The sequence below is a fragment of the Tamandua tetradactyla genome, chromosome 3, assembly GCF_023851605.1.
Source record: "Tamandua tetradactyla isolate mTamTet1 chromosome 3, mTamTet1.pri, whole genome shotgun sequence".
Taxonomy (NCBI): Eukaryota; Metazoa; Chordata; class Mammalia; order Pilosa; family Myrmecophagidae; genus Tamandua; species Tamandua tetradactyla.
The window spans coordinates 7,967,176-7,987,937 of record NC_135329.1 but is presented as its reverse complement, the minus strand read 5'-3'; the positions used below and the strand labels follow the sequence as shown (position 1 = coordinate 7,987,937).

Genomic DNA, 20,762 nt, shown 5'->3' with positions numbered 1-20,762 from the left:
TGTATAAGGTGTGAGATGCGGGTCTTCTTTCATTCTTTTACATATGGATATCCAGTTCTCTAGGCACCATTTATTGAAGAGACTGTTCTGTCCCAGGTGAGTTGGCTTGACTGCCTTATCAAAGATCAAATGTCCATAGATGAGAGGGTCTATATCTGAGCACTCTATTCAATTCCATTGGTCGATATATCTATCTTTATGCCAATACCATGCTGTTTTGACCACTGTGGCTTCATAATATGCCTTAAAGTCCGGCATCGTGAGACCTCCAGCTTTGTTTTTTTTCCTCAAGATGTTTTTAGCAATTCGGGGCACCCTGCCCTTCCAGATAAATTTGCTTATTGGTTTTTCTAATTCTGAAAAATAAGTTGTTGGGATTTTGATTGGTATTGCATTGAATCTGTAGATCAGTTTAGGTAGGATTGACATCTTAATTATATTTAGTCTTCCAATCCATGAACACGGTATGCCCTTCCATCTATTTAGGTCTTCTGTGATTTCTTTTAGCAGTTTTTTGTAGTTTTCTTTATATAGGTTTTTTGTCTCTTTGGTTAAATTTATCCTAGGTATTTTATTCTTTTAGTTGCGATTGTAAATGGGATTCGTTTCTTGATTTCCCCCTCAGCTTGTTCATTACTAGTGTATAGAAAAGCTACAGATTTTTGAATGTTGATCTTGTAACCTGCTACTTTGCTGTACTCATTTATTAGCTCTAGTAGTTTTGTTGTGGATTTTTCCGGGTTTTCAACGTATAGTATCATATCGTCTGCAAACAGTGATAGTTTTACTTCTTCCTTTCCTATTTTGATGCCTTGTATTTCTTTTTGTTGTCTAATTGCTTTGGCTAGAACCTCCAACACAATGTTGAATAATAGTGGTGATAGTGGACATCCTTGTCTTGTTCCTGATCTTAGGGGAAATGTTTTCAATTTTTCCCCATTGAGGATGATATTAGCTATGGGTTTTTCATATATTCCCTCTATCATTTTAAGGAAGTTCCCTTGTATTCCTATCCTTTGAAGTGTTTTCAACAGGAAAGGATGTTGAATCTTGTCAAATGCCTTCTCTGCATCAATTGAGATGATCATGTGATTTTTCTGCTTTGATTTGTTGATATGGTATATTACATTAATTGATTTTCTTATGTTGAACCATCCTTGCATACCTGGGATGAATCCTACTTGGTCATGATGTATAATTCTTTTAATGTGTTGTTGGATACGATTTGCTAGAATTTTATTGAGGATTTTTGTACATATATTCATTAGAGAGATTGGTCTGCAGTTTTCTTTTTTTGTAATATCTTTGCCTGGTTTTGGTATGAGGGTGATGTTGGCTTCATAGAATGAATTAGGTAGTTTTCCCTCCACTTCGATTATTTTGAAGAGTTTGAGGAGAGTTGGTACTAATTCTTTCTGGAATGTTTGATAGAATTTACATGTGAAGCCGTCTGGTCCTGGACTTTTCTTTTTAGGGAGCTTTTGAATGACTAATTCAATCTCTTTACTTGTGATTGGTTTGTTGAGGTCATCTATTTCTTCTTGAGTCAAAGTTGGTTGTTCATGTCTTTCCAGGAACCCATCCATTTCATCTAAATTGTTGTATTTATTAGCGTAAAGTTGTTCATAGTATCCTGTTATTACCTCCTTTATTTCTGTGAGGTCAGTAGTTATGTCTCCTCTTCCATTTCTGATCTTATTTATTTGCATCCTCTCTCTTCTTCTTTTGGTCAATCTTGATAAGGGCCCATCAATCTTATTGATTTTCTCATAGAACCAACTTCTGGTCTTACTGATTTTCTCTATTGTTTTCATGTTTTCAATTTCATTTATTTCTGCTCTAATCTTTCTTATTTCTTTCCTTTTGCTTGCTTTGGGATTAGTTCTCCAGTTCTTCCAAGTGGACAGTTAATTCCTGCATTTTTGCCTTTTCTTCTTTTCTGATAAAGGCATTTAGGGCAATAAATTTCCCTCTTAGCACTGCCTTTGCTGCGTCCCATAAGTTTTGATATGTTGTGTTTTCATTTTCATTCGCCTCTAGGTATTTACTAATTTCTCTTGCAATTTCTTCTTTGACCCACTTGTTGTTTAAGAGTGTGTTGTTGAGCCTCCACGTATTTGTGAATTTTCTGGCACTCAGCCTATTATTGATTTCCAACTTCATTCCTTTATGATCCGAGAAAGTGTTGTGTATGATTTCAATCTTTTTAAATTTGTTAAGACTTGCTTTGTGACCCAGCATATGGTCTATCTTTGAGAATGATCCATGAGCACTTGAAAAAAAGGTGTATCCTGCTGTTGTGGGGTGTAATGTCCTATAGATGTCTGTTAAGTCTAGCTCATTTATAGTAATATTCAGATTCTCTATTTCTTTATTGATCCTCTGTCTAGATGTTCTGTCCATTGATGAGAGTGGTGAATTGAAGTCTCCAACTATTATGGTATATGTGTCTATTTCCCTTTTCAGTGTTTGCAGTGTATTCCTCACGTATTTTGGGGCATTCTGGTTTGGTGCATAAATATTTATGATTGTTATGTCTTCTTGTTTAATTGTTCCTTTTATTAGTATATAGTGTCCTTCTTTGTCTCTTTTAACTGTTTTACATTTGAAGTCTAATTTGTTGGATATTAGTATAGCCACTCCTGCTCTTTTCTGGTTGTTATTTGCATGAAATATCTTTTCCCAACCTCTCACTTTCAACCTATGTTTATCTTTGGGGCTAAGATGCGTTTCCTGTAGACAGCATATAGAAGGATCCTGTTTTTTAATCCATTCTGCCAGTCTATGTCTTTTGATTGGGGAATTCAGTCCATTAACATTTAGAGTTATTACTGTTTGGATAATATTTTCCTCTACCATTTTGCCTTTTGTATTATATATATCATATCTGACTTTCCTTCTTTCTACACTCTTCTCTATATCTCTCTCTTCTGTCTTTTTGTATCTGACTCTAGTGCTCCCTTTAGTATTTCTTGCAGAGCTGGTCTCTTGGTCACAAATTCTCTCAGTGACTTTTTGTCTGAGAATGTTTTAATTTCTCCCTCATTTTTGAAGGACAATTTTGCTGGATATAGAAGTCTTGCTTGGCAGTTTTTCTCTTTTAGTAACTTAAATATATCATCCCACTGTCTTCTAGCTTCCATGGTTTCTGCTGAGAAATCTACACATAGTCTTATTGGGTTTCCCTTGTATGTGATGGATTGCTTCTCTCTTGTTGCTTTCAAGATCCTCTCTTTCTCTTTGACCTCTGACATTCTAACTAATAAGTGTCTTGGGGAACGCCTATTTGGGTCTAATCTCTTTGGGGTGCGCTGCACTTCTTGCATCTGTAATTTTAGGTCTTTCATAAGAGTTGGGGAATTTTCAGTGATAATTTCTTCCATTATTTTTTCTCCTCCTTTTCCCTTCTCTTCTCCTTCTGGGACACCCACAACACGTATATTTGTGCGGTTCATATTGTCCTTGAGTTCCCTGATACCCTGTTCGAATTTTTCCATTCTTTTCCGGATAGTTTCTGTTTCTTTTTGGAATTCAGATGTTGCATCCTCCAAATCACTAATTCTATCTTCTGTCTCTTTAAATCTATCATTGTAGGTATCCATTGTTTTTTCCATCTTTTCTACTTTATCCTTCACTTCCATAAGCTCTGTGATTTGTTTTTTCAGTTTTTCTATTTCTTCTTTATGTTCAGCCCATGTCTTCTTCATGTTCTCCCTCAATTTATCGATTTCGTTTTTGAAGAGGTTTTCCATTTCTGTTCGTATATTCAGCATTAGTTGTTTCAGCTCCTGTATCTCATTTGAACTATTGGTTTGTTCCTTTGACTGGGTCATATTTTCAATTTTCTGAGCGTGATCTGTTATCTTCTGCTGGCGTCTGGGCATTTAGTCAGATTTCCCTGGGTGTTGGACCCTACAGGTTGTAAGATTTTTCTGTGAAATCTCTGGGTTCCGTTTTTCTTATCCTGCCCAGTAGGTGGCGCTCGTGGCACACGTTTGTCTACGGGATCCACCAGTAAAAGTTGCTGTGGGTCCTTTAACTCTGGAAAACTCTCGCCGTAGGGGAGGTTTGGCAGCCGAAGCGTCTTGGAAGAGTGCCAGCCGGCCCGGGTGTCCTAACGCGGGGAGGGTCGCCGGCCGCCACAGCACGTGAGAGCGCCCGACCAAATTTCCTAGTCGGCCCGGGGCGCCAAGTGTGGTGGAAGGGCGCCAGCTGTCGCAGTCCGGGAGAGTGCACTGTTCCCAGGCGGACCGGGGAATCATGTGTTTGGAAGGGACCCCCTGGTCACCGTTCTCCGCAGTCTGGGGATTTCTGACCTAACTCTTTCAGTTGGTCCGGGGGCCGTGGTGGGGACGCCAGCCGCAGCAGCCTGAGGGGACTGCCTGCCCAATTCTGCCAGCTGGCCTGGGAAGGAGGAAGGGAGGGACTCCGGCCGCTTGCCGTCCCGCCCAGGAAAGCCCGCGTCCCTCGGTGTTCTCACCGGAGCTGGTTCTCCCAGACAGTCAGCCATTCCAGGATGGGGTACGCTGTCCCTTTGATCTCCGTCGTGCCTCCGGGAGCTGCTCTGTATTGTCTCCACTCCCCCAGTAGCTGTTCTGGAGGAGGAAAGGTGAGGGTGGCAAGGCTGTCGAGGCTGGTGGCGGAGGAGCCGGTGAAGGCGGAAGAGGGCACCGTGGTGGTTGGAGAGCCGCCGGAGCAGGAGGGGGAAGAAGTCGGCTGCCGCGGGGCGTGTGCGCCGTGCGGCGGGCCGGCGGAGAAAGAGGGGAGAAGGAGGGCGGGCGGGTCGGCTGCTGCGGGGCGTGGGCGCCGCGTGGCGGGCCGGCGGAGAAAGAGGGGAGAAGGAGGGCGGGTGGGTCGGCTGCTGCGGGGCGTGGGCGCCGCGCAGCGGGCTGGCGGAGAAAGAGGGGAGAAGGAGGGCGGGCCGGCGGAGAAAGAGGAGAGAAGGAGGGCGGGTGGGTCGGCTGCCAAGATTATGACTCTCAAGGCTCAGGTGACAGTTAGCATTTTTTACCAATAAGGTATTTTTAAATTAACGTATATACATTGATCTTTTAGACCTAATGCTAGTGCACACTTACAGACTGCAGTATAGTGTAAACATAACTATTTATAATCCCTGGGAAACCAAAAACTTTGTGTTTTGGCTTTATTGCAATATTCACTTTATTGTGGTGGTCTGGAACCAAACCCATACTATTTCTGCGGTATGCCTGTGCTCATAATTGTGTGTTTCTATAGTCAGGTGACAAAGATCAAATGTTTTGTCTTATGTCAGGACATTGGTATAAGTGCCAGAGAACACAAAGTCATTCTCCCTGGCACTCCAGACAGGGTTTGCTCTCACATTTGTGCCAGTTATTGACTGCACACAAACATCCTTTCTGATCTATCCTCATCAACCACTACCCTCTGTAGAATCTCTAATGAAGTTCAGAATCCTATCCTTGGTCTTACAGTCATCACGGTTTTGGATTTTATGAACGAAACAACATACCTCTCCATTCTCATTCACTATGTCTACCCTTGTAAAAGGAGGGACAATTCTTAAATGAGAAAAAGCTTGAAATATCCTTAAGTTCTAAATTACCAAATTACTAGAGTGCTGCAGTGTTAGCAGCCATGCTGGTAAACTTTATTATAAAGAATGCTGAGATCCATGAGAATCTGCCACATGGCTTTAGGTTAATATTTCTGAGTAAATATTTTTTCTCTAGTCCTAAAACTCTTTCTTCGTAGCCCTTTTCTCAAGACTCAAGACTACCTCAAATAAAATCTTTTTGCTGTGCAAACAATCCCTAAAAATTTTGATCATGAATTTATTATTGCACGCAACAAAATGGGCACATTTCCAATTCCTCCTTAGGAGAAGCACCATGTGAAAATGTTCAGTTCCTAGGACTGCAATCTTGTAATGATTATTTTTCTTCTTCCTCCTTCATGTCTTACTTCTAATTGATATCCATATTCTGCCAATTCTTCCCTGACCACAGATCTTAGATTCTGTCTTCTCCTTCTTCATACCCAGATATAGTTATGATCCTAGTTTTGAGCCAAATACCTCATATTCTAGATGAGCACAAGGTATCTTTTTATCTGGTTTCTCAATTCTAGTAACTCTCATTTTAATCCATCCTCTAAGCAACAGCAATGACATTTCTCTTTAAATGTGATTTTTAAGAGTAGACTTTAGCATGTTACTTAAAAGTATGGGTTTTAGGGTCAGAAAGACCTTGTTCAAGTGGTGGCTTAACCACTACTTATATGTCCTTCAGCTAAATACATAATCTACTTAAACCTATTTCTTCATCTGTAATACAGGAATAATAAGTATATTTACCTACCTTTAGAGCTGCAGTGAGGGTTGAGTGACACAGTGTACAGTAAGTTTCTGGAGAATGTTGGCTAAGTATTATTTCCTCTTTAGAGTGAGAACTCCACGAGGCTAGTGCTCATCTAGTAGATAAATCATCCGATATTTCCTCATCAATAAATATAATGAATCCTTTTCATTTATAGCAATGCTTAATACATGCTAGCTATTGTTATTACTATTTTATTAGACTGCGTGGGGCAGCATTTTAAATGGTTTCCTCTGGAAACACCGTTATCAACTGGCTTCTGTGACGTCACATTTCTTTCATTAACTTAAAAAGTAAATCAAGCATTTATCATGCATCAGGCACTGCACGTGGCCCTGGATAAATAGTGCAGAACAAAGGAAAGGTTTCTACCCTCATGGATTAACAGAATAAATCCTCAACAAATAAAACATAAAAATAAGTATGCACTTGTACACTGATGTTCACAGCAGCATTACTCAGAACTGCCAAAAGGAGGAAACAATTAAGTGTCCATCACAGATGAATGAATAAACAAAATGTGGTAGTTTTTTTATGCAGCCATGTGCATAAAGCTGTAAAAAGGAATGAAGTTGTGATATGTGCTACAATATGGATGAACCTTCAGAACATGCTAAGTGAAATAACTAGAATAAACAAATTCAGAGACAGAAAACAGGTCAGAGGTTATCAGGGTCTAGGGGGAGGGTGAATAGGGAGTTACTGCTTAACAGATGAAGAATTTCTATTTAGGGTCATGGAAGAGCTTTGGTAATGGAAGGTATTGATGGTGGGATAACATTGTAAATATAATCAATGCCACTGAATTGTACACTTGGGAATGGTTGAAATGGCAAATTTTGAGTTAAATATGCTAACACACAAATACATATAAAATTTTAAATTGTGGAAAAAGTCATAAAGGAAATGATTAGGGTTCAAAGAGAAAAACAACAGAGACCTAAGTTTAGTTGGGAGAGCAAATGAGGCTTCTCTGAAGAAGTAATACTTAAGCCATGACTTAATCAAGTAATAGAGCCATTGTGATTTTTGTCTTAGCATATTTTTAGTACTTTACACCAGTTCTTAAGGGTTACAATTCTGAATGGTTCTATTGGCTAGATCTTTTTCCATTATTCTATATTTTCCGGGATGGTCTCACTTTCTCTTGTGGTTTTGAAAACCATCTCTATGCTTCTATACTGATTACTCCTAAAGCTTCACCTCTAGGCCCAATTTCCTGAGCATAATGCAGCTCCCCACCATATGTCCATCTGGATGTCATACAGGCACTTTAAATTCAACTTTCTAAACTAACTTCAGATTTCCTCCTATGTACCTTTTGTCTGCTTGTTACATTGGTGTCATTCTTGCCTCTTCTCTTATATCCCACACGCAAGCAAATGTCAAGATTTGACAACTTTTATTTCCTAAATATTTGTAAAACCCATCCTGTCCTTATGCTCTCTCCTTTACCAAGATCCTGGATTAGGCTCTCATCATCTCCTGCTGAACTACCAAAACAGCTTCTCAAATACTTTTCCTGTTTCCAGTCTTGCCCTCCTTAAAGTCCATCTTCTCTACAAAGCCACCAGAGTAAGCTACCAAAAATATATATGATCACCTCAATGTCTTGTTCAAAACTCTTCACTAAGGGGTACAAAGGTAGTTTGTTCAGCGGTAGAATTCTTGCCTGCCATGCGAGAGACCTGGGTTTGACTCCCAGCCGAAATACTTCCAAAAAAATCAACAAATGGTGCGAATATAACAGGGTAGTCACATGGAAAAAGAATGAAATGTGACACACACTATACAGCATTCAAAAACAAAACAAACCCTTCACTAAATCTTCATTGCCCACAAGACATCCGACTTCCTTAACAAACTGTACAATGTCTACATCAACTCACCTCCTGAGAGTCTATCACAGAATTTGGTGAGTGACTAAGTACCTGCTCAATCACAGTAGGTTAATTATGTTAATTTTAGTTTCAATCTCAAGAAGATCTTAAAAATAAAATCCTTGGTAATGTCTCATGTTCCCAGCAAAAGTAAACAAGTCTAAAACTTAATATTAAGCCTAAAATTCAAATGAATGGGGGCAGCAGCCCAACTTAAGTTAGCAACAAATACATATGGAGATCTCAATATATGCCACTGTTCTAGATCCTGGGGACAAAACTGTGAACAAAATTAACAAAAATAACTATCCTCGTGGAACTTTATTCTATTATGAAGGAGACACAGTAAATAAAACATAAAAATAAATTATATAGTATATTCGAAGGTGGTAAGTGCTATGGAGAAAAATAATACAAAAAATAGAGTCTAAGGGAAGGGGTAGCAACGTTAATTATAGTAGTTAGGAAGGCTTCACTGAGAAGTGTGACATGAACAAAGGCATGAAGAAAGTGAGGGAGTGGACCACGAGATGCCACCTGGGGGAAGGCGCTCCTGGTAAGGGAAAGAGGAAGCGCTAATCTAAGGCCTTAAAGCAGAAGCACAACAATGATTCTGAGGGAATGTGAGAAAAGTCAGTGTGCTTAGGGCAAGAGATGAGGTCAGAGTGGTAACAGGAGGCTGTATCAAATGAGGCCACAAAAGCCATTTTAAGGATCTGAGTTGGAGAATTATTGAAGGGTTACAGGCAGAGGAATGACAGAATTTAGTTTTTATTCTAAAACTTCCACTATGAAGGATAAGTACAATTTTTCTCATCTCAATATTTTAGTACCTGAGTGTCCAACTGCTATCTGGAAATTCCCATTTGATTATCCCACTATCACCTCAAACTCAATATATAAAAAACATAATAAACTATTTATGATAAATAAATGAAATGAGCTGCATTATGGTTCAATATCATCATTTCAGAAAGCAAGGGATTTGTTAAATATCTTGCTGGGGAAACCTATGATAAGGAATACATAGTGTAAATAACACTATAAATACATAGTAGAATACCCATATTTATATTACCCACAACTAACATGATGCTTTGTTAATTCAAAGATTTATCTAACATTTGCTTTGTGAAAAGCACAGTGCTCCCTGAATTAAATGGGCTACAGAGGAAGTAAAATGGAGTACCTATACTAAAAGAGTTTACAGTGTAGTAAAGAATCAATTATAAAACAAGGCAGAAATATAGAAAGTGCTGTACAGAAGTAGAGGAAACTGACTGGAAGCCAAAGGTGAGGCATGATTTATTTAGACTAGGGAAATAACGACTTAGCAATAATGAATACCTGTAAGCAATGATGAATGCTTGTAAGCTTGTAAGACACACTGAGTCTGGAGTGGTAAAAAAAAAAAAAAAAAAAGAATGCCTGCAGAATAAATAACATCCATATCAGCCAGGTGGCATTAAGATTAACCCTTGTTCTGAATGTACATAAAGTACATCAACAGTCGTCAAAGGTAGAACAAGAGGACTGAAGCCTTTTTTTACTCAAAAAGTAAAATATATCCTAAAACACAGCAACAAGATACAGGACTTAGCCAAGACACATTATTAAGATGGGTTTATCCATTTGCAAAAACCTTAGAAGTGACCTACTTTAACACTGAAATTGTAAGCATGTTACTGATGAAATTACGATTCTCTACCCATCCCTCACAATCTTACCCTAAAGCAATTTCAGCCTAGAAGTCAAAATACAAGGTATAATGATGGGAGAATCTTGAAGAGACTGATAATGATATTATTTTTAAGAGTCAGGTTGTAAAGACTGATAGTGTTTATTCTTTTTCAGTATAGGAAAGATAGATAGTATTCAATGAGTACGGTGATGCTAATCACTAAAAGGTATACTCTATATTGTCCTAGATGGAGCATCCTAAGTTCTAGCCTATGATATTTCCTTTGAGATGACTGAACGGAAATCAAGTTACATTATTTAAATTATTAGGAGGGTAGTGCTCTGAATAGTGAATACAGACATTCATATTATTAAAAAGGTATACCTCCTATTATAAAACTAATACTGTTTTCTTTTTAATCAAGTTTTTTCATAACTGTTGTTAATATATATCAGCGCTCTAGAGCTTGAACACCCCTAGATGAACTGGTATTATTAAATTTCTGAATCAGTAAAGCTAGGGGCTGAAACTTAGACAGTAGTTAGCCCTGGACCAAAGAAGAGCCCTTGCCTCATGAGCATCTGCCATAAATGACTTGCCAACAACTTAAGCATTATGGCCAGAGAGAAGCAAAGAAATGGATTCAAAGCAATGAAATTTTAAAAATAAAAACACTTTCATTTAATGGATTCCATAAAATATCAGATTTTTAAAGTGCTTTTTGTGATTAAAAAATTTCATACAAAATATTTTTAAATGAGTACATTAGTAATAAGTAATTACCAGGGAGTTGGTAACTTAACTTCTAAAAGGTTTATAAGATTTCAAACACTATATCAAACATATTATTGTCATTAAAAGCTTATTCTACAGATTTAGAGAGAACGCTTTATTTCTTGCATTAATTTTAAACTGAAAGAATAAGTTTGGGAAAAGTACAAAAGTTTATTTTATATTTTTATTAACATATATACAAGAAGAACAGGAAGACCGCATTAGCTTTAAAAGTTACTATTTTAAGTTCCTCATGTTGACTTCATTTAAAATTTAATTTTTTAGTATTAAAAAAACCTGGGCATTTGCCTTGTTAAAATACCCCATGTATGAATTTGTGACTAAGGAAAAAGTCAGCATATGTAATATTATGGCAGCTATCCTATTAAAACAATTTGTAAAAAAAATACACTTGGCATTTCTGTGTTAATCTCTGAAACTAGATTACTTCAGTTATCTTGAAATGACATATCTGCAGGTATATTATATATATATATCTTCCAAAAATCAGCACATCTTTCTAACTTGTGAAAAATATGAAGATATTACTTTAAAAGGAAAATATTAAAATCGGTCTTTCTACAATTATCTTTAACTTGTATAAACAACAAAATAAGTATTTGATTTCTACTTGCATGTGCACAGGAGAATAGTTTGTAATAGCCAAGCAAAGAAGTTAACAGACTTGAAAATGAAAACGATCACAGAGACAAAAGAGGGAGGAATACAGATGGAGGGCAGCTGATTAGACAGACTGATCAACAAGGATTATCAAAAGATTATGTGACTTGGGTTTCTTTATCCACGAAGAAGGCACTGTAAAATATGAAGGGGACCTTGCTAAAGAAGCCAGTAACGACATAACAGCAACAACAACCAAAACAGCAATCTTTGCTGTATTTAATCTGAGTTCATGATAAACCAACCAAGATGTTCTGAGGTCCTCTTCAGAGCAAATGTATCCAGTAGTAGCAGAGTGGAAATATCATTGAAGTGGGAGTCTACTAACTCGGGTTCCAATCCCAGTTTTGCAATGACCTACCTAACTTTGGGCAAACCACTTAACCTGTCCGGTGTCTTAAGAGTTGTTAAAATAAAACGTGGAGTTCTTCCAGGAAGATGGCGGAAGAGGATAGGCTGAGTTCACCCCTGTTCCATGGAACAACTAGAGAAGTGAAAGAAAAATGACTGAGACAGCGGTTCCAGGGTACAAGTGACCAGAGAGGGACTCCTAAATGATATAGGGACGATCTGGCTGAAAAAGCAGAGGAATTATGATTGAGAGGATGGGATGAGTTTATGTACACCAGGGGCAGGCTGCAGCGCGCAGGCTGGAGTGGGAGTTGAAGGAGTGGTGTGCTCCAGCACTACCACCTGCATATCGGCTTGAAAGAACTTCCTCTCAGCCCTGCAGCAGGGAGCTCCCGTGGGGAACCTGGAAGCCAACAGACCTGGTATACCTGTGCAGAGACACTGCAGAGCACAGCGCCTGACCCCCACCACTGAGGCAGGCTGCTGTGGGTACCTGGTTTCGGCTAAGACTGGGGGACTACTCTTAGGAGGAAGGGGGGACAAGAGTGACCTGATCTGGCAATAGGCCAGTGAATGAGACTCCTGGGTCCTGAAGCTTCTATCCTCTCTGCACAGAGACCTGGAGTGCTCATGATGTGCACAGGTGAAAGGGTGGGAACACAGGAGTGCGCTGTGCTGCACCACCAGGCACTCCCAGGCTGGCTGTGGCAGGGATAGTTGAAATACTCAGTCCCATAGGCCAAGGTCTTTCCACAGAGGAGCCTGGGGACCACCAAACCCATCATGCCCACAAGCAGCTTTTCTGTCAAGGTGCACATTACCCATTTTCCAGCCCCAGTGCTGGCAGCTTTCAGTGAACACTGGGAACTGTGGCCTTCACTGGACTTTTACCTTCTTGGATCCCATCAAGGTGGCTGATTTAGTTGCGGAGAGGTAGGACTAAGGGGAACAGGTAGCCCAAAAGCACCGTATACTGGGAAGATGTGGAAAGTGCAGGCTGGCAAACTGCCTTCCTGCCTAGCTTTTAAAAGATCTTCAATTAGAGTTGCACCCTTTGCATGCGTCCTCACCTTGGTTTGGTGGGGAATTACTGACAAACCAAGTACAAAAGGAGACCTTTAATGTAAACCTAAGCAACTATGAGTGAGGTAAATCAATTTTCAAAATAACCTAACAAAGATAATGAAATGCCTTGAAGGTAGGAGAAAATCATAAACACTTGAAGATGCAAGAAAATATGTCTCAGCCAAATGACCAAATTAAAAAACCAGACACAGAATATAGAACTAATTAAAAATGTTCATTCAAATCTCCTAAATAAGTTCAATGAGTTGGCTAACAACATAAGGGATATTGAGAAGACACTAGAAGAGCATAAAGAATTTGAAAGAATAAATGGAAAAATAATAGATCTTACAGATATATCTGTAAAGATACTACAGATAAATTAAAAATATAAATAGAAACAAACAAAAACAGAGGCAGAAGAAAGAGTAAGTTAACTAGAGAATAAGACAACTGAATTTGAGCATGCAAAAGAACAAATGGGGAAAAAGATGGAAAAATCTGAATTGGATCTCAGGGAAATGATGGACAACATGAAGCACAAAAATATAAAAATCTCTGGTATCTCAGAAGGTGAAGACAAAAGTAAAGGGCTAGGAAGATTATTTGAGGAAATAATTGGGGAAAACTTTCCAACCCTTATAAAAGACAGAAATATGCAAATCAAAGAAGCCCAGTGAACTCCCAATAGAATAAATCCAGATAGACCCACTGCGAGATATATACTAATTGGATAGTCAAATGCTGAAGAGAAGCAGAAAGTCCTGAATGCAGCCAAAGAAAGGCAATCCACTGCATACAAACGAAGCCATATAATGCTGAGTTTGGAATACTCAACAGGCACCACAGAGGTGAGAAGGCAGTGGTACGATATATTTAAGATTATGAAAGAGAAAAATTTCCAGCCAAGAATTCTTTATCCAGCAAAGCTATCCTTCAAAAGTGAGGGAGAAATTAAAATTTTCACAGATAAACAAATGCTGAGAAATTTAACAAGAGATAGGTCCTGCAAGAAATACTAAGAGGAATTCTGTTGGCTGAAAAAAAAAAAAAGACAGGAGAGAGAGAGAAGTCTTGAGGAGGGCACAGAACTGAAGAATATTAGTAAAGGTAGCTTAAAGGATGAAAAGAGAGAAAAGGAAATATACATATAGACAGACAGACAGATAGATAGATAGATCAGACAAATAAAAACCAGAGGATAAGATGTTAGATTCAAGCACTGCCTTTACAGTAATCACTCTGAACATTAATGGTCTAAACTCACCAATTAAAAGATGCAGATTGATGGAATGGATTTAAAAAGATGACCCATCTATATGTTGCTCACAAGAGACTCATTTTAAACCCAAGGACACAAATAGATAAAAGTGAAAGGATAAAGAAGATATTCTACATAAGCTGCAAACAAAAGAAAGCAAAAGTAACTATAATAATATCAGAGAAAATAGACTTTAAATGGAAAGATGTCATAAGAGATAAGGAAGAGCATGACATATTAATGAAAGGGACAAATCACCAAGAAGAAATAAAAAACATTAATGTCTATACAACCAATCAGGAAGCTCCAGAACAGATGAGGTAAACACGGGAAAAACTGCAGGGGACAACAGATGTTTCAACAATAACAGTGGAAGACTTCAATGCACCACTCTCTTCTATAGACAGAGCAACTAAACAGAGGATCAATAAGGAAAGAGAGAACCTAAACAATGTGACATATGACCTAACAGCCATATATATTGTTATGCCTCAAAACATGAGGACATACATTCTTCTCTAGTGCTCATGGAATGTTCTCCAGGATAGATCATATGCAAAAAACAGGTCTTAATAAATTTTAAAAGATTGAAATTATTCACAGCACTTTCTATAACCAAAATGGAACGTAGATGGAAATCAGTAACCACCAAAGAACCAGAACTTTCACAAATATTTGGATATTAAATAACATACTCTTACTCAGTGCGTCAAAGAAGAAATTTCCAGAGAAACTGGTAAGTACCTGGAGACAAATGAAAATGAGAATAAAAGACATCAGAATTCATAGGATGAAGCAAAGGCAGTGCTGAGAGGGAAATTTACTACCCTAAATGCCTACATTAAAAAAGAAGAGAGGACAAAAATCGAGGACTTAACTGACCATCTGAAGAAAGTAGAAAAAGAACAGTAAACTAACCTCAAAGCAAACAGAAGAGAAATAACAAAGATTAAAGCAGAAATAAATGAATTGGATAACAACAACCAAAAAAAACAATAAAAAGAATCAATAAAATGAAAAGTTGGTTCTTTGAGAAAATCAGTGAAATTGATGGATGCTCAGCTAGGCTGACAAAGAAAAAAAGAAATGATACAAATCAATAAAATCAGAAATGCAAGGGGGGTCATCATCATGGACCCTGAAGAAATAAAAAAAAATGAGAATACTATAAAAACAACTATATCACAACAAACTAGACAACTTAGATGAAATGGATAAATTCCTAAAAACACACTGACTTGAAAAGAAATAGAAGCCATCAAAAGACCAATTACAAATAAAAAGACTCAATCAGTCATTAAAAATCTTTCTGCAAAGAAAAGCCCAGAGCCAGATGGCTTCACAGGGGAATTTTATCAAACATTCCAAAAAGAACTAACACATTGCTGTTAGTTAGTGGTTGAGAGATTTCAAAGAGTTGAGAGGATATCCTGGAGGTTATTCTTATGTATTATATAATCTTTTTAGCTTATGTTATATTAGAGTGACTAGAGGGAAGTATCTGAAACTGTAGAGCTGTGTTCTAGTAGCCATGTTTCTTGAAGATGACTGTATAATGATAAAGCTTTTACAATACGACTGTGTGACTGTCTGATGCTCCTTTTACCTATGATAAGGACAGAGGATTAAAAAATATGGATAGTGGCCAAGATGGCAGCTTAGTAATGTACATGATTTAGTTCGCTCTCTAGAACAACTACTAAATACCAGAAATAGTATAGAACAGCTCCTGGAGCCACACCAGTGACCGGAAACATAGCATACCCCAGTCTGGACCAGCTGGAATGACTGCGAGCGCCCCCAGAACCATGAGCTCCCCAAGCCACAGTGGCTGGTGCCCCTTCAACACAGGCTGTTTCCCAGGTGGGGAAAGGAAAGAGACTATAACAGCAGCAGGGGCAGAGCCCAACCAAACACCAATTGTGGCATTAATTAACAAATTCTTACTACTAAAAAATAGGCCCCCAGCTCAGATGAACCTGGTCAAAGTGGAGGTTGCTCATTGGGCTAACGGAAAAAGAAAAAAAAGAAAAGAAACAGAGTTTTTTGTGGCTGTGTTTCTACAAAGGCTTGACTGCCTCTGGATTCAGTGGCATGACTTCTCAGGCTGCAACTGCCCCGGGCATAGGCAGAAACAAGCTCCTTTTAGGGCTTGTCTCTAGCCTGTGCCTTCCCCAGGGGAGAGGTGAAGTCCAACTCAGGTGGAATCCCTCCGTCAAGGAATTCAGAAACCAGGGCTTGGTAATTTGAAGCCATTAAAACCAGCCTACAACCTCTCCTCTGTCTCCACCACGCCCCCAGTCAAAGTTAAAGGTGCCACATCATTTTATGCTGGTGGGACCCGCAGGCAGACAAGCGCCACATACTGGGCAGGATAAGAAAAACAGAGCCCAGAGACTTCACAGGAAAGTCTTTTAACCTGCTGGGTCTCACCCTCAGGGAAAACTGATGCAGGTGACTCCTTCCCCCTGAGAGGAGGTCAGTTTAGTCTGGGAAAACCCGGCTGGGGTCTATAATACCTAGGGGCTATAATACCTATGTAGACCCTCCTAAGGGTGGGAGGAAAAAGGCACCATACAAGCAGGGCAAGAAACAAGAAAACAAGAATTGAAAAATTCTCCTCTGTTAAACAAAACCTAAGCTAGAGGTCCAGAAAAAGCTAAATTGAATGTCAAAGAACAGATAGACAACAAATTCATCCAGCAAGAAAACCCTAGGTAAGAGAAGTGAAAGTAATCTCCAGAATTAACTAATTAAGGTAATTAGATGTCTAGATGCCAGCAAAAAATAACAAATCACACCAGGAAAACTGAAGATATGGACCAGTCAAAGGAACAAACCAACAGTTCAAATGAGATACAAGAGCTGAAACAATTAATTCAGAATATACGAACAGACATGGAAAACCTCATGAAAAACCAAATCAATGAATTGAGGAGGATATGAAGAAGGTAAGGAATGAACAAAAAGAAATGGACAGTCTGAAAAAACAAATTGCAGAACTTATGGTAATGAAAGGTACCGTAGAAGAGATGGAAAAAACAATGGAAACCTACAATGGTAGATTTCAAGAGGCAGAGGGAAGGATTAGTGAATTTGGGGACAGAACATCTGAAATTTGACAAGAAAAAGAAAATATAGGGAAAAAATGGAAAAATATGAGCAGGGACTCAGGGAACTGAATGACAACAAGAAGCGTATGAATGTACTTGTTGTGGGTGTCCCAGAAGGAGAAGAGAAGGGAAAAGGAGGAGAAAAACTAATGGAGGAAATCATCACTGAAAACTTCCCAACTCTCATGAAAGACCTAAAATTACAGATCCAAGAAGTGCAGCATACCCAAAAGAGAACAGATCCAAATAGACGTACTCCAAGACACTTACTAATCAGAATGTCAGAGGTCAAACAGAAAGAGAAGATCTTGAAAGCAGCAAGAGAAAAGCAATCCATCACAGACAACAGAAACCCAATAAGACTATGCATAGATTTCTCAGCAGAAACCATGGAGGCTAGAACCCAGTGGGATGATATATATAAATTACTAAAAGAGAAAAACTACCAACCAAGAATTCTATACCCAGCAAAATTGTTCTTCAAAACGGACAGAGAAATTAAAACATTTTCAGACAAAAAAATCACTGACAGAATTTATGACCAAGAGACCAGCTCTGCAAGAAATACTAAAGGGAGCACTAGAGACAGATATGAAAACACAAAAGAAATAGGTGTGGAGAAGAGTGTAGAAAGAAGGAAAATTAGATACGACATATAAAATACAAAAGGCAAAATGATAGAAAAAAGTACTACCCATACAGTAATAACACTAAATGCTAATTGATTGAACTCCTCAATCAAAAGACATAGACTGGCAGAATGGATTAAAAAACAGGACCCATCTATATGCTGTCTACAGGAAACACATCTTAGACCCAAAGATAAACATAGGTTGAAAGTGTAAGGTTGGGAAAAGACATTTCATGCAAATAGGAACCAGAAAAGAGCAGGAGTAGCTATACTAATATCCAACAAATTAGACTTCAAATGTAAAACAGTTAACAGAGACAAAGAAGGATACTATGTACTAATAAAAGGAACAATTCAGCATGAAGACATAACAATCATAAATATTTATGCACTGAACCAGAATGCTCCACAATACATGAGGCAAACACTGCAAACACTGAAAAGGGAAATAGACACATCTACCATAATAGTTGGAGACTTCAATTTCCCACTCTCATAAATGGACAGAACATCTAGACAGAGGATCAATAAAGAAACAGAGAATTTGAATATAAATAAATGAGCTAGACTTAACAGACAATTATAGGACATTACACCCCACAACAGCAGGATACACCTTTTTCTCAAGTGCTCATGGATCATTCTCAAAGATGGACCATATGCTGGGTCACAAAGCAAATCTCAATAAATTAAAAAAGACTGAAATCATACAAAACACTTTCTCAGATCATAAAGGAATGAAGTTGGAAATCAATAATAGGCAGAGTGCCAGAAAATTCACAAATATGTGGAGGCTCAACAGCACACTCTTAAAAAACCAGTGGGTCAAGGATGAAATTACAAATGAAATCAGTAAATATCTCGAGGCAAATGAAAATGAAAACACAACATATCAAAACCTATGGGACACAGCAAAGGCAGTGCTAACAGGGAAATTTATTGCCCTAAATGCCTATATTAAAAAAGAAGAAAGGGCAAAAATTCTGGAATTAACTGTCCACTTGGAAGAACTGGAGAAAGAACAGTAAACTAACCCCAAAGCAAGCAAAAGGAAAGAAATAACAAAAATTAGAGCAGAAATGAATGAAATTGAGAACATAAAAACAATTGAGAAAATCAATAAAACCAGAAGCTGGTTCTATGAGAAAACAATAAGATTAATGGGCCCTTAGCAAGACTGACAAAAAGAAGAAGAGAAAGCATGCAAATAAATAAGATCAGAAATGGAAGAGGAGACATAACCACTGACCTCACAGAAATAAAGGAGGTAATAACAGGATACTATGAACAACTTTATGCTAATAAATACAACAATGTAGATGAAATGGACAACTTCCTAGAAAGGCATGAACAACCAACTCTGACTCGAGAAGAAATAGATGACCTCAACAAACCAATCACAAGTAAAGAAATTGAATCAGTCATTAAGAAGCTTTCCAAAAAGAAAAGTCCAGGACCAGATGGCTTCACATATGAATTCTACCAAACATTCCAGAAAGACTTAGTACCAATCCTGCTCAAATCTTCAAAAAAAATTGAAGAGGAGGGAAAGCTACCTAATTCATTCTATGAAGCCAACATCACCCTCATACCAAAACCAGGCAAAGATATTACAAAAAAAAGAAAACTACAGACCAATCTCTCTAATGAATATAGATGCAAAAATCCTCAACAAAATTCTAGCAAACCGAATCCAGCAACACATTAAAAGAATTATACATCATGACCAAGTAGGATTCATCCCAGGTATGCAAGGATGGTTCAACATAAGAAAATCAATTAATGTAATACACCATATCAACAAATCAAAGCAGAAAAATCACATGATCATTTCAATAGATGCAGAGAAGGCATTTGACAAAATTCAACATCCTTTCCTGTTGAAAACACTTCAAAGGATAGGAATAGAAGGGAACTTCCTTAAAATGATAAAGGGAATATATGAAAAACCCACAGCTAATATCATCCTCAATGGGGAAAAACTGAAAACTTTCCCACTAAGATCAGGAACAAGACAAGGATGTCCACTATCACCACTGTTATTCAACATCATGTTGGAAGTTCTAGCCAGAGTAATTAGACAGGAAAAAGAAATACAAGGCATCAAAATTGGAAAGGAAGAAGTAAAACTCTCACTGTTGGCAGATGATATGATACTATATGTCAAAAACCCTGAAAAATCCACAGCAAAACTACTATAGCTAATAAACGAGTACAGCAAAGTGGCAGGTTACAAGATCAACATTCAAAAATCTGTAGTGTTTCTATACACTAGTAATGAACAATCTGAGGGGGGAATCAAGAAACGAATTCCATTTACAATTGCAACCAAAAGAATAAAATATTTAGGAATAAATTTAACTAAAGAGACAAAAGACCTATACAAAGAAAATTACAAGAAATTGTTAAAAGAAATCAAAGAAGACCTAAATAGATGGAAGAGCATACTGTGTTCATGGATTGGAAGACAAAATATAGTTAAGATGTCAATTCTACCTAAATTGATTTACAGATTCAATGCAATACCAAGCAAAATCCCAACAATTTACTTTTCAGAAATAGAAAAACCAACAAGCAAATTTATCTGGAAGGGCAGGGTGCCCCAAATTGCTAAAAGTATCCTGAGGAAAAAAAAAACGAAGCTGGAGGTCTCACGCTGCCTGACTTTAAGGCATATTATGAATCCACAGTGGTCAAAACAGCATGGTACTGGCATAAAGATAGATATACTGATCAATAGAATCGAATAGAGTGTTCAGATATAGACCCTCTCATCTATGGACATTTGATCTTTGATAAGGCAGTCAAGTCAAGTCACCAGGGACAGAACAGTCTCTTCAATAAATGGTGCCTAGAGAACTGGATATCCATACGCAAAAGAATCAAAGAGGACCCATATCTTACACCCTAAACAAAAGTTAACTCAAAATGGATCAAAGATCTAAACATTAGGTCTAAGATCATAA

General features: G+C 38.0%; 1 protein-coding gene across 16 annotated transcripts in view; it reads right to left on the bottom strand.

The window, feature by feature from the left end:
* The window catches only part of NCOA1 (nuclear receptor coactivator 1), a 478,179-nt gene that overhangs the window by 108,624 nt on the left and 348,793 nt on the right, over positions 1–20,762 (bottom strand). The window contains exon 1 of one of the 16 annotated variants that reach the window (XM_077152271.1): positions 6,342–8,326. The exons of the other annotated variants lie outside the window; for them this stretch is intronic. The gene's annotated coding sequence lies outside the window, so the exon portion shown is untranslated. Of the gene's footprint in view, positions 1–6,341; positions 8,327–20,762 lie in introns of those variants that run through there. 16 annotated transcript variants of the gene reach the window in all.